This window comes from Microcebus murinus, chromosome 19 (assembly GCF_040939455.1).
Source record: "Microcebus murinus isolate Inina chromosome 19, M.murinus_Inina_mat1.0, whole genome shotgun sequence".
Taxonomy (NCBI): domain Eukaryota; kingdom Metazoa; phylum Chordata; class Mammalia; order Primates; family Cheirogaleidae; genus Microcebus; species Microcebus murinus.
In genome coordinates, this window is record NC_134122.1 from 769,230 (window position 1) to 782,970 (window position 13,741).

The 13,741-nt window shown below is 66.7% G+C and overlaps 1 protein-coding gene across 2 annotated transcripts in view; it reads right to left on the reverse strand.

Moving 5' to 3' along the window:
• The window catches only part of LMF1 (lipase maturation factor 1), a 62,404-nt gene that overhangs the window by 32,764 nt on the left and 15,899 nt on the right, over positions 1-13,741 (reverse strand). The gene's annotated exons all lie outside the window — the stretch shown is intronic.

Consider the following 13,741-nt stretch of genomic DNA (forward strand, 5'->3'; position numbering starts at 1 on the left):
CGGGCCGACCTGGCCACCGAGAGCAGGGCACGCCCCCACCCCGTGCCGTCTGAGCTCAGCCCCACCAGACAGTCCATGGCGCGGGCCGACCTGGCCACCGAGAGCAGGGCACGCCCCCACCCCGTGCCGTCTGAGCTCAGCCCCACCAGACAGTCCATGGCGCGGGCCGACCTGGCCACCGAGAGCAGGGCGCCCCCACCCCGTGCCGTCTGAGCTCAGCCCCACCAGACAGTCCGTGGCGCGGGCCGACCTGGCCACCGAGAGCAGGGCGCCCCCACCCCGTGCCGTCTGAGCTCAGCCCCACCAGACAGTCCGTGGCGCGGGCCGACCTGGCCACCGAGAGCAGGACGCCCCCACCCCGTGCCGTCTGAGCTCAGCCCCACCAGACAGTCCGTGACGTGGGCCGACCTGGCCACCGAGAGCAGGGCACGCCCCCACCCCGTGCCGTCTGAGCTCAGCCCCACCAGACAGTCCGTGGCGCGGGCCGACCTGGCCACCGAGAGCAGGGCACGCCCCCACCCCGTGCCGTCTGAGCTCAGCCCCACCAGACAGTCCATGGCGCGGGCCGACCTGGCCACCGAGAGCAGGGCACGCCCCCACCCCGTGCCGTCTGAGCTCAGCCCCACCAGACAGTCCATGGCGCGGGCCGACCTGGCCACCGAGAGCAGGGCGCCCCCACCCCGTGCCGTCTGAGCTCAGCCCCACCAGACAGTCCGTGGCGCGGGCCGACCTGGCCACCGAGAGCAGGGCGCCCCCACCCCGTGCCGTCTGAGCTCAGCCCCACCAGACAGTCCGTGGCGCGGGCCGACCTGGCCACCGAGAGCAGGACGCCCCCACCCCGTGCCGTCTGAGCTCAGCCCCACCAGACAGTCCGTGGCGCGGGCCGACCTGGCCACCGAGAGCAGGACGCCCCCACCCCGTGCCGTCTGAGCTCAGCCCCACCAGACAGTCCGTGGCGCGGGCCGACCTGGCCACCGAGAGCAGGACACCCCCACCCCATGCCGTCTGAGCTCAGCCCCACCAGACAGTCCGTGGCGCGGGCCGACCTGGCCACCGAGAGCAGGACGCCCCCACCCCATGCCGTCTGAGCTCAGCCCCACCAGACAGTCCGTGGCGCGGGCCGACCTGGCCACCGAGAGCAGGACGCCCCCACCCCGTGCCGTCTCAGCGGCAGCAGCGTCTGCGCAGGACACAGGACGCGCCTGTGGCAGTGTGGCTCTGAGCGCAGGGCTGGGCGTCGGGGGGCCGCAGGCACCCAGTGCCCGCAGGAAGGGCCTGCCCGGCAGCTCAGACCTGCCCGCCACCCGGGGGCGCTGCGCAGGAGACGCCTGGGCCGGCGGAACACGGGCCCGCCAGGCTGCGCAGAGCCTTCCTGCTAAGCCGCAGCTGTGCCCTGGTCCCCGAGGAGAGTCCACCAGCGGGCCACCTCTGCGGAGGGCGCAGCCCGTGGCCAGCTCTCCAGCGGGGGCAGGAAGCCAGGAAGAGCCGTGGAGCCAGCAGGGAGGATCCGCAAGAAGCTGCCACTCCACTTCCGAGGGCCCGGCGGACGGCGCAGGCGGCTCTGCCATCCTGCGTAGGCGGTAGTGGAGGGCGCAGCGCGAGGAGCCTGACGGGTGCGTCCATCCCGGTCTGTGCTCAGTCAGGACAGCCCCAGTTCCCACAGAAACTCACTGGGCCAAGCCCTGTCGTGGGCGTGGCTGGCCGGCAGCTCACCACCATGGGGGGGCAGGGACCCCGTTGGCCAGCCTCCCTGGGTGCCGGACAGGACCAGAGCCACCTGCCCGGCACAGAGACAGCACCTGCATGCGCACGCAGGGGCATGGCGGGGCCGGCAGGACATGGGACAGAGGCTCGAGGTGGGGGGCGTGCTCCTACTCCACTGGACATGTCCCTACGCTGGAAAGGACCTTAAAATTAAAAGCTTTTAGGGAAGTAGCTCACAGAGTAGCACTGAGTTACAACCGGAAGTACAAAACAAGCATCCCTGAGCCCACAGTGACATGAGCCATCACGTTGACAGGTACGCGGGGACCAGGACGCGCCTCCCTGCAGACGATCCTCACGGCCCACGCAGACCCCCCGGGGCAGAGCCAGGCCGTGTGGCCGCACAGATGCCTTCCGAAGTGCACAGGACGGGAGGGGCGGAGTCGCCCGCGTGGAGAAGCCCAACAGCTCGCCGTGGGCAGCGGTGCCCGGGGACCGTGCGCGGGGAATGACGTCGCCTGGTGTCGTCCTGCCCGGCCCGGCCACCGTGAGAACCAGCGACACCGCGGACGGGCTCCCCACCCAGTTCCCAGCACCCAGAGCCGCCCGGGTCACCAAGACAAGCGAAGCCTGAGACGCTGCCACAGCCCGAGGAGCCCGAGGAGCCTGAGGGGCCGCGACGGCCCGGCGTCACCAGGGTCCTGGGTGGGGAAGGGGCAGGGAGGGGCCGAGACGTGTGCCCGCGAGGATGGTGGCTGACGACCCGCGGGACCAGCGAGCCCCATGCACGAGAGCGGCCGGCTCCGTGGAGCTGGGTGTGGGGTGATGGGGCGCGGTTCACCAGCTCTGCGATTTTCTGAGAGTCTAAAACTGCTGTAAAGGAGAAAACCCATTTTATAAAGGAGGAGCTGCGCCCCGAGGGTCTGCCCCCCCCCATCCTCCAGCCCCGAGCCCAGGTCTGTGTTTTGCTTTAACGACCGTGTCGCCCACGAGACGAGGCGTCAGCCTGCCACGAAGGAGGCAGCCGACAAATGACCCCGGCGCCCCCGAGGGTCACTGCGCGGTTCTGACGGGAGCCCGAGGTCAGAGGACACGGGCTCTGGCCACAGGCAGGGAAGGGCCTGGCTGTCTGGGAGCAGCAGGCGCCGGACGCTGAGACAGGGCCACAGTGCGGGGGGACACAGCTACACTTGGGGTCCTGGGGCCTCCAGGCGAGAGGACACAGTGGACGAGGGGGCCCCGGGCTGTCTCCCAGGGCTGTGCGGCTGCGGCTCGTCACCAAGAGGACAAGCACTGAGGGGCTGGGTTACTGGGACTCACCTGTCACCTGGGACCGCAGGACCACACAGTGGCTTAGTCCCAGAGAGATGGGTCCCCAGGCGTGCTGAGTGAACCAGGCTTTAGACTAGGGCAAGCACCCTGTGGTTCCGCTTACAGAAAGTTCTAGAATGAGCAGAACTGGTACAGATTAAAGGAACCACAGGCCCAGGGTGTGTGGCCCGCGGTCCTCAGCGGCTCGGGAGCAGGCGGCGTGGATCGAGGCCCGGGGTCCCTGCAGCAGGACCCCCTCCGCCGGCCCCCGGGGCTCAGGGGCCCTGATCTCCCCGGCAGAAGCTGGCGCGGCCTCGGGCCATGGGCCCTGCCAGATGCGGTGGGCAGGGAAGGTCGCGGGGACCCACCTGCTGCTATTCTCGGTGCTCGGGTCCCGAGAGTCCCAGCAGCTGCGCCTCGGACAAGGGGCACCATTGTTCTCCGCCGCAGAGTGGGGACGGCGCGTCCCCAGAGAATGGACAGCCGTGCGGCAGGGCTGAGGTGCGGTGTCTCTTGGGGCCGCTCCAGCCCCGAGCACCGTGACCCACAGACCCGCCAGGCGCCTGAACCGGGCATGCGTCCTCTGCACATGACGCTGGGCCATGCTGCCCGCCAGGCCCTTCTCCCGAGGAGGTGACGGGGAGGACGGCGGCTCCGGCACAAACCCAGGGGAGCCGCTCAGCGTGAGAGGCCGGGAGGCAGGTGTAGCCGGGGACAGGGGAGCGGCGCTGCTCTTTGGAGGTGCCGGCTGGAGGCTGGGCGCTCACTGTGCCCCAGGGATGTCCCCAGAGGCTCCCACCTGGGGAGGACACAGCGGGGGCACAGACACCACCCCAAGGCCAAGCCCACACTCCAGGAGTCCTCAGGGCGCATCCGGCTCAAACCTGGCAGCTGACTGGACCCGATGCAGCTGGGGCCGCAGCCTTGGGGGCCACAGCCCCCCGGTCCTCGTCTGTGGCTCGTAGACTGCCTGGGCGCCAGCCAGCCATGACCCGGGCAGCTCAGCCCGCAGGCGTGGACCAGCCCCAGCTGGGCAGACGCAGGGCGAGGGGACCAGCCCCAGCCGGGCAGACGCAGGGCGAGGGGACCAGCCCCAGCCGGGCAGACGTGGGGCACAGGGCGAGGGGACCAGCCCCAGCCGGGCAGACATGGGGCGCAGGGCGAGGGGACCGGCCCCAGCCGGGGAGACGTGGGGCACAAGGCGAGGGGACCGGCCCCAGCCGGGGAGACGTGGGGCGCAGGGCGAGGGGACCGGCCCCAGCCGGGTAGACGTGGGGCGCAGGGCGAGGGACCAGCCCCAGCCGGGCAGATGTGGGGCGCAGGGCGAGGGGACCAGCCCCAGCTGGACAGATGTGGGGCACAGGGTGAGGGCACCGGCCCCAGCTGGGCAGACGTGGGGCGCAGGCGTGGACCAGCCCCAGCCGGGCAGACGAGAGGCGCAAGGCGAGGGGACCAGCCCCCGTGGCAGGGCCAGTCCCTCCCATGCGTGGCCTGTGCTGACCTCAATGCCAGTCCATGTTCCGTGTCCACCTGGTGGGAAAGCTTGTCCGCAGGCATGATGGCACCGTGCCCGGGGCCACTCCTGAGACGCGGGTGAGTGCTCCACAGTCTGGCGTGAGCGGTGGCCCCAGCACAGATCCTTCCTGCGCCAGGGACGGCCCAGACGCCAAGCGGATCAAGCACCGCAGCCTGGCGCACTGTGGCCTCCCCGCCCCGCAGGCCCCGTGCAGACGCCGGCTCCTGGGGCCTGTGGGAAAACGCACACTGGCGTGTGCCGTGGGCCATGTGGCTGCTCCTGCCTTCCGAGTTCTCTCCCCCCAGTCGCGGAGGAGAAGCACCTGCTGCCGTGGCTCAGGTGGAAGACGTGGTCTCTCTGCTCTCAATCTCCAAATGCAAAGCACTAACGACGTGTAGACACGCCGGGGCCACGTGGTTCTCGCCCCAAAACCAACAGCTGAGAACTCCTTGTGCCAGCCCAGAAAGGGCGTCCTCCGACCTCCGACCTCCCCAGGCTCACAGGGCGCCGGCATCGCCCACCCACCCGCCTTACCGACGGTGAGCCCTGCACTACCCGTTTCCCACCTGCGTAAAACCAGCCAGAGAAGGACACCCCAGGACCCGGCTCCGCAGAGCCAGAGCGGCAGACCAAGGGGCGCACGGCCTGGGGACACGCAGGCAGGCAGGCCGGGCCACGGGGACACAGCCGGGGCAGACACTGCCAGGAGCCGGACACAGGACGGGGGGGGGGGGGGCTGGCAGTGGAGATCGCGTGGGGGTGCAGAGGCCGCCTCCTGCCCAGAGCCCCCCATCGTCAGGGTGTTCCAGGGCCGCCCTCGCTCCGGGCCACCCTCAGGGGCTCCTGCTCCCAGTGAAACCAGCGCGGCAGAGAGGCCGGCCCTGCTCTGCTCGTGGCAACCAGAGACGGAGGAACTAGAAGATTCCCCGCCGGGAGGCCTGATCCGCGCCTGGCGACTCAGGGCCCGCGGCAAACGCGGGAAGAGCAGGCACCTGAACCAGGGAGGGCAGCGTGGCCAGGGCTGCCACAGGGGCACCAGCCTGACGTGGCTGCCACAGGGGCACCAGCCTGACGTGGCTGCCACAGGGGCACCAGCCTGACGTGGCTGCCCAGGCGGGAAGGCGAGGACCCACGGCTGGCAGCAGCTCCTGCCACACCTGGCCTCGCTGCCCTGGATGGGGGTCAGGGCGGCCAGCGAGGCGGGACGCGCCCTGCCGGGCAGAGCAGCTGGGGCTGAGCTGGAGCTTCCTGAGAGAGCGACAACGCGGGACGGCAGTTTGAGATGAGAGGCGATGGAGCCGGGTGTTGAAGACGACCAGTGTGACTGAATCACACGAAACACGTCAGACGCAGGCCCTGCCAGCGGCCCACTGAGGCAGAGGAGTTGGGCAGGTGCTGAGGAGCCGGGAGGGGCCCTCGGGACGCCCCATGGTGGGTCCGGCTCTCCAGGGGTGGGACCCCCAGCCCACCGGCTCCAGGTCAGCCAGGGCCGGACGGGAGCTGCCTCGTGGTCCCGCCAGGGTCACGTGTGCCGAGAGGCTGGGCGGGGAGCGAAGGCCCCGCGGGCGAGCTAGAGCCAGGCGGGGGCGGGGCGGCGGGCGTCAGGCACGGGAGACACACACGGTCAGGTCCGCGTGCTGGGGCTGAGCGCCTCTGACCACGGCAGACACGTGGTTCAACACGCAAACACCACGATGGCCACGCCAGCAGTAAAGCACCGACCAGGGCCTCGTTAACTTTGTGGGAACTGTTCTAGCTACTTAGAGAGTAATTAAATATAGCACAGATGGATCCTTCAAGAGTGACAGCCACCATCCACACGAGGAGCAGGAAACCCATTAGCTCCGCTCTGCGGCGGGTGCGGGAGCGCCCCTCCCCCGCCCGGCTGTCACTCAGCGCCGAGCCGGCCGCCCTCTGCCACCCCAGGGGCTTCTAATCGTGGCCCCGGAGAGAGCTGGGAGCTTTTAAAAGTTTCCTTACTCTTCGCGGGTTACATTTTAGGATGAAAAGTTGTGCAGCAGCATTCCAGGGTCTCACTGCACCGCAGCCAACGCGGGAGAGCTGCTGCGGCACACACCGGGCACTGGGCAGGCTGCCACACAGCCGCGGCCACCGGACCTGTGTCCAGGCGCCGCCCGGCCGGCGCAGGAGGCGGCGGCGCTTGCAGGCCGGATCCACACGGCGCCGTGACCGGCACACGCGAAGCCGTGCACCCCACTTCTCCACGTGTCTCCAACTCCAGGGCAAGCGTCTCCCGTGACCTGCGTCTGCCAAGCGTCTGCTGCACAGGGGCGGGTTGAGGCTCTGCCACTGTGGCCCCGGCCTCGGGGCGTCTCACGGGCTCCCTGGCGGCAACCAAGGCAACGCCAAGGAGAAAGCCCACCCTTCCCAGCCGGTACTCGCGGTGCTGCCGTCTTCAGACCCCCAGGAGCGAGAGCCTCGCTGGTCAGACGCCCTGTCTGCAGGGCCTTTCCGAGAGCTCCGGCCGGCCTACTCAGCGTCCGTGATGGAGACCCCGCCCAGGGCGGGAGTGCTGGGATGCGTTCTGTGAGCAGAGCCAAGGCCACACGTGGACTGTCTCAGCCTGGCACACGGCGGCGACTGCACGGAGCCAGGCCGGAGCACCCGCAGAACGGTCTCTAACTTGGCCATGGCGCCCGCACACAGCGCCCGTCCCGCACACACGGACGGCCATCATCATCTCACACCCCCCCACAGCTGGCGCACGGCCCGAGAGAGCAGGCACCGCACGCGGGGGTCTCGCCCAGGCCTGCTGACCCCTCCCCGGCCAGGCCAGACAGCCTGGTCCTGGCGGCCCGGCCACCAGTGCTCGTCACACCCCACTGTCCCGGGGTGCCCGGCTGGGCCTCACTCTTCACAGGTGTCTCCAGACCCAGCCTGAGCCCGTCAGGCCCTCTGGACACGGCCCCGTCATGGCCTCGCGCGAGCTCCAGGTCATGGCCCCGTCAGGACGCATTTCCTGTGCGTTTTGTGGATCTGCTGCTGGGCGGCCAAGGAGAAACTCGCGCACAGCCTGACTGCGCACGGAGAAGCCTGGGACGCACCGCGCCTCGTCCGCGGGGCCTGCACCAGAGAGCAGGCCACAGGGAGAGCACTTTCTAGCGGGCAGAGATTCAGAGCTGGGGGGCCGGCGCAGTGCTCACGCCTGTCATCCCAGCACTCTGGGAGGCCGGGGCGGGAGGATCACTCACGGTCAGGAGTTCAAAACCAACCTGAGCAAGAGCGAGACCCCGTCTCTACTATAAATACAAAGAAATTAGTTGGCCAACTAATATATATAGAAAAAAATAGCCGGGCGTGGTGGCGCATGCCTGTAGTCCCAGCTACTCGGGAGGCTGAGGCAGGAGGATGGCTTGAGCCCAGGAGTTTGAGGTTGCTGTGAGCTAGGCTGACGCCACGGCACTCACTCTACCTGGGCAACAAAGTGAGACTCTGTCTCAAAATAAATAAATTAATTAATTAAATTAAATTTAAAAAAAAGAGCTGGTGAAAGGCTCTGCGCTGTAAACGCAGTTAGGAGGGAAGGAAGGCTCCTAATCGCAAAGCACTTAGCAAGTGGTGAACACAGTATTTCAAGGACGTCCCTGGGCTCTGCAGAGAAACAGGAAGTGACCTCTGTGACCCACACGCCCCCTGCGACCCTCCGTCCTGCCCCTTGCAGAGCTTGTTAGTGCTCGGTTGCCGTGACAACCAGACTTCCTGGCCCCAGGTGTCCTGGTGGCCGAGCTGCATCCAGGTGTCTCCAGCAGCCTGAGAACAAACCCACATAATGACCTTGTGAGCCTTCCTGGTTCGGGGTAAATATGAAAATTCTTCCTGTCGACGGAAATTAGACTTAGCAGCAGGCAGTTTTAGGATTAATATGCTCCACGTATTTAAGCTATGCCAGGCTGCGGGGCACAGGCGTGACCCTTCCTCTGCTTCCGTTTCCTGCGGCTCACTGGGCCTCAGAGACCTGTCCCCGTGTCAGCGGACACGCTTCCCCCACACGCTCAGTGGTCAGCACCGTGTGGTGTCCCAGGCACAGGCTGCCACAGGTGGAGCCAGGCGTGTCCAGCCACGTGGGCTGCAACACCTACCGGGACGGAGCTGTAGTCGGCACACTGGGAAGTGGGTGGGAGTCGCCCACACACAGCCGGCACCCGCCCAGAGCAGACGTTAGCGCAGAGGTCGGGGGGGCCCCGGGGCCTCTGGCCCGTACAGACGTGCTCTCTGCCAAGAGCCCTCAGTGGACACGCAGGAGCTCTCCCCCGCCCACCGTGGCCGCCCACACCCTCAAAAGTCAGGTGTCACCTCCCGCCAGGCCGGCAGCGACAGGCCGCACCTGGGCACAGGGACGGGGAGACCAGGGGCCGTGAGGGACAGCCCCCCCAACCCGCCTGGGCACCGAGCGCCGCCACGTCCTCGCCACGCTCTGGGTAAAAAGCAAACTCTGGCCCCTCGTCCACATGATCTAACACAGAAAACCAGAAATGGCCAAGACGAAGTCTCGACAGAGGCACCGAACGGACCCAGGACTGCAGCGCGAGCTCAGAGCAGAACTGGGCACGCTGAAGAGACACCACGTTTCACAACCAGGGGCAGGAACGGGACGTGAAGGGAGAGATTCAAGCGAACAAACCGTCGATGATCGTGTGAACGTGAAGACGTGGTCTTTAAGATGCATTTTCTCCTAGGGTCAACTGGATAATTGTTACCTGCTGTTACTAAGTGAAAAACATGGAATGAAAGAAATGTATGTAACATACAAACATGGTTTGGGTGAAGCAAACACTGACCACTAACCCTGTGTGTGTGCATGTGCACATGTGTATGCACACACGTGTACTCGAGTGTGCCTGCTTGTGAGCAGATCTGAGTGGGTGCGAGAGAAGGGAGGGCATGGCGGGAGGTCAGCGGCAGGCCGAGGACAGAGCAGGTGGGAAGGCCACCCTGAGAACGAGGCCCCGTGCAGCCAGGTGCACCTGCAGAAAGCAGAGCCCACCCACGGAGGACTGCACACGCCCTGGGGCCCGTGTGCCAGCCGCGGCTTCCTGCCCTCCTGCCCCGTGCTGGCCGCACTCCCGCCCGCCAGAGGTCCTGCGGTGTGCGCCTCTCTGCCCCCCCCCCCAACGCTGGTGTCCTGGTGGCCAAGCGGACAGACGGCATGGTGACGTGGTGACACAGAGAAACGACCAGGCAGAAACAACTGTGGAGCCAAGAAAGACGCAAGACCCTGGAGAGCGGGGAGACTCCAGAAAGGCGCAGACCCAGGAGGAGACTCGGGCCCAGAGGCCTTGGAGGTGGCCTGGGGGCCCTCCCTCTCCGATGCTCACGGCCAGCTGAGGGCCACGCGTGGTGGGAACGCAGGAACCCTCTCCAGCTGGGCAGGGACTGGGCCTCGGCCAGCACGCGTCACCAGCAAGTGCTCAGAGACGCCCGGCCCAGGCTTCCCCGAGGGACCGGGCCAGACGCTGCCCAGGTAGCGGGGTAGGGGCTCTGCGTCCAGGCTGGGCTGGCACTGGGGGCTGCGCTCTCCGGGGCTGCCCCCCCAGAGGCTGAGCGACTAAGCAACACGGAGGGCCCGAGGAGACCCCAGGAAGGAGCCAGTGGTCGGCCTTGCTGCGGCAGCCTGGCAGCGAGTAGGCCTGGGGCAGGCAATTGGGCCGCCTCCGACCACGGGGACGATTTAATTGGCTGAAGCTGTGCCCTTGCACTCAGGGGCTGGGAAGAGGATCAGACGGGCGTCCCTGGCAGCAGCGGCAGGAGAACTGCGGCGTCCACATCCAAACTGGGGCCTTGAAGCTGTTTGGAGGAACCTGCGGAGCTCCCTGCAGGCAGGCCCCGCTCCGGCACTGACGGGTTTTAATAAGATCTTCCACCTGGGCCAGGAAACCCCTCGTTATGCTGCACGTTTAAAGCATGAATCTAAGAGCAGCCAGGATGAAGGGCACACAGGCATTCAGTTCACAGCCAGGATGAAGGGCACACGGGCATTCAGTTCACAGCCAGGATGAAGGGCACACGGGCATTCAGTTCACAGCCAGGATGAAGGGCACACGGGCATTCAGTTCACAGCCAGGATAAAGGGCACACAGGCATTCAGTTCACAGCCAGGATGAAGGGCACACGGGCATTTAGTTCACAGCTTGCGGGAGGCACTGCCGAGATGGAAACCCCCCGAGCGCGGTGTCCAGGCCATGGCAACAGCCAGCGCGGCCCTAACCCTAACCATAACCCTCGCCTGGGTTGGTGCCGGGCTGAGCCAGACCCAGTGGGGCAGGGGAGGGGCAGCACGGGCCTGTCTGCGCCAGCCCGAGGGTGGCCCCCGCGCTCTCCTGTGCCCCTCCTGCCCCCGCCAGCCCCCCACTGACCTGCTGCCTGGGGGTGCTCATCCCGGCCCCTATGACACAGAGCTCAGCGCGGCGTCTCCCTCGAGGCCATTGTGTGCGGCAGCGCTTGCCGACACCTGGCCCTGGGACCAGCTGGCGTTTATCTGCCTGGGCTTGGCCAATGGGAGGGCAGGCCCCACGCCCAGGCCCCGGGTGTGCTCACCTGAAGGGCTGCGGTAAAAACAGCACGTTTTCCCATGATGCAGCGGGCCCCAGCCTTCTCGGCACCAGAGACCAGTTTCGTGGAAGGTGATTTTCCCCGGGCCGGGTGGGGTGGGTGCCGTGGGCGGGAGGTTGTGGGGAGCCCCCCTGCAGCGCCCTGGGGGAGTGGGGCCACGGCGTCCCCCCCAGGCCCACCCCCTCCACGGTCCCCACCACAGTCCAGTCCCCTGCTCGGCCCCACACCCTGCATCCCGCCAGGGACAGGGTGGAGACATCCTCGCTGTCCGTGCCTTGCCAGGAGGCCAACCCTCCCACGCCCAAGTCCACTGACCTAAAAACAACCAAACAAAGGACGAGTGCAAATGCCTTCTGGGGCCACGACAGTCCCCGAGTCTCTGGAAAGTGCCAGTCTCCCCACCCCTCATGGCTGTGTCTGGGCACCAGGACCCTGCAAAACGGCCTGGGGCAGCAGGAGGAAGCCCCACACAGGCCTGGCCCGTGTGGACCGCCCTGTCCTCAGGCAAGGCTGCTGCTTGGTCCTGGGTGGCAGGTGTCGCTCCTGGCCACCAGGCCCTTCCCACGCATCCCCCACCCTCACCCTGGTGGCCGACGGGACCACCCTGCAGCCCAGGCCTGAGAGCTGCCTGCAGACTCCACGCTGGGGACAGTTTCCAGGACTCAGCCCTGGAGCCCCCTTACGGCCTGGGCACTCGGCTTGGAGCCCCGGGGCGGGGAACCAAGACCACGCTCGAGGCGGGGAACTCGAGAGGCGCCTGCCAAGAGTGCCTAGACCTGGGGGGGACAGGTGGGGAGCCCAGCGGGGCCGCCCAGGCCCGCCCACACCCTCTCAGACTCCCCCATTGTTCTCAGACGCAGGGACAGCACGAAGCTGGAGAACGGCTCTGGGCCCACGCTCACCACGTCTCAAAAGCTCACGTCCCGCAGGGGGCAGGAAGCAGGCGGCACTCACGGGTGAATTCATCACTGCAGCCCCGTCCTTTGAAGTAGATGTTACCGGACCTGCAGCCTTCAAAGCTCGGCCTCATCCAAACCTCCGCAGACGCGGGCTCAGGTCTGACAGACACCACGGTTTCTTGCGTCCTGCGACACGGCCCCGCTCACGCTCCGCAGGGCGCAGCCGGGCACGGCCCGAGCGGCCGCATCCGAGGGGTGTTAAGGCCGCAGGAAAGTGCTGACGGAAGGCAAACTCTCCGGGCACAGCGAGGGGGCCCGCGGCCAAACCCCGTCACCCCACGCAGACCCCACACACCACTGCCCACGACAGCCTCGAGGGCAGAGCACACGGAGCCGGGTCCGGGAGGAAGCGACTGCGCGGGCGGGTGGGGCGGGCGTCACCCCCGAGGGCCTGGCGCATGGCTGCCCAGCACTGGATGTGCAGCTGGCGCCACCGGGGACTGGCGTCTCCTCTCGTGTGACTCACTTGAGAAACTTGGGGGCCGCTCCCTAGGGATGTGCCTCCCGTGGGGCACAGGCTACACCGCCACGAGGCGGCCGTGCTCTTGTTAACAACTTCGGTACGAGCGGCGACTGTAGCCGACAGCCACAGATGAGCGCGCACAGCCGAACGGCGACTGTAGCCGACAGCCACAGATGAGTGCGCACAGCCAAACGGCGACTGTAGCCGACAGCCACAGATGAGCGCGCACAGCCGAGCGGCGACTGTAGCCGACAGCCGTGATATGAATGCGCACAGCTAAGCGTCGACTTTAGTTTATAATTTTGAATTGACGTTTCTAATTTTTCATTTATCAAAATAAAATTGTGAACATTTAAAAATAACGTAATGAAAACATATATGTATATGTCACCTATTCTGATTACGTTACAAGTAAAGCTGCCTGTACAGTAAAACAAGCTTTCATGCTTTAAATCTTTCCTCATCACACAAGAGCAAAACGGACTCGTCGTCAACACACAGCACACACTACCGTGCGGACTGTGAGTGCGGCTGTGGGCGAGGTTCCGAGGCCGGTGAGCGCTGGAGCGCTGGACCGAAGGGGTTGAAGCCACTTCGCAAAACGAAGATGCGGTCAGTGTCATTATCAACCACATGAGCGCAGAAAGAGAAAAACCACCAGGTGAGACAATGTGCTCACCGAGAAAACCTGAGCGACCTGCGGTGAGCCACAGGAAGGAGACCTGCAGGCCCCACCAGCAGACGCCTGACTTCCAGGGACCGGCGCCCCGGCCCCGCCTCAGTGCCCGGCTGCTTCCCGTCTCCAGGACAAGGGAGGAGGGGACGGGCCCAGGACCTGCGGCCGCTCCTTGGGGGTCTCAATTCCTGCACGATGCTCGGAATGAAGCTCTGTGCGGCACAGGGTGGAGACAGCACGAGATCCAGTCCCCTGCGGGGCTCTCGTGCAGAAAATGTCTTGAAGAGTCAACAATTTGCCCCAACGTCCCTAAAATCAACCCCTGCCGCCAGAGCAGCAGTGACATCCGTGAAGGCCCCAGGCACGCCGACAGCAGCATGCGCGGAGGGCAGATTCACCTCGGCTCCCACCCGGCGCAGCCTCACAGCGGCCCTGACAGGGCCCAGGTGCCACCACCTGTGGGGACCTCACGTCCCTTTTGCTCTGCGGTGGCTGGGGCGTGGGGGGCAGCTCCAGCACCACCCGCCTGGGGTCCACTGCTT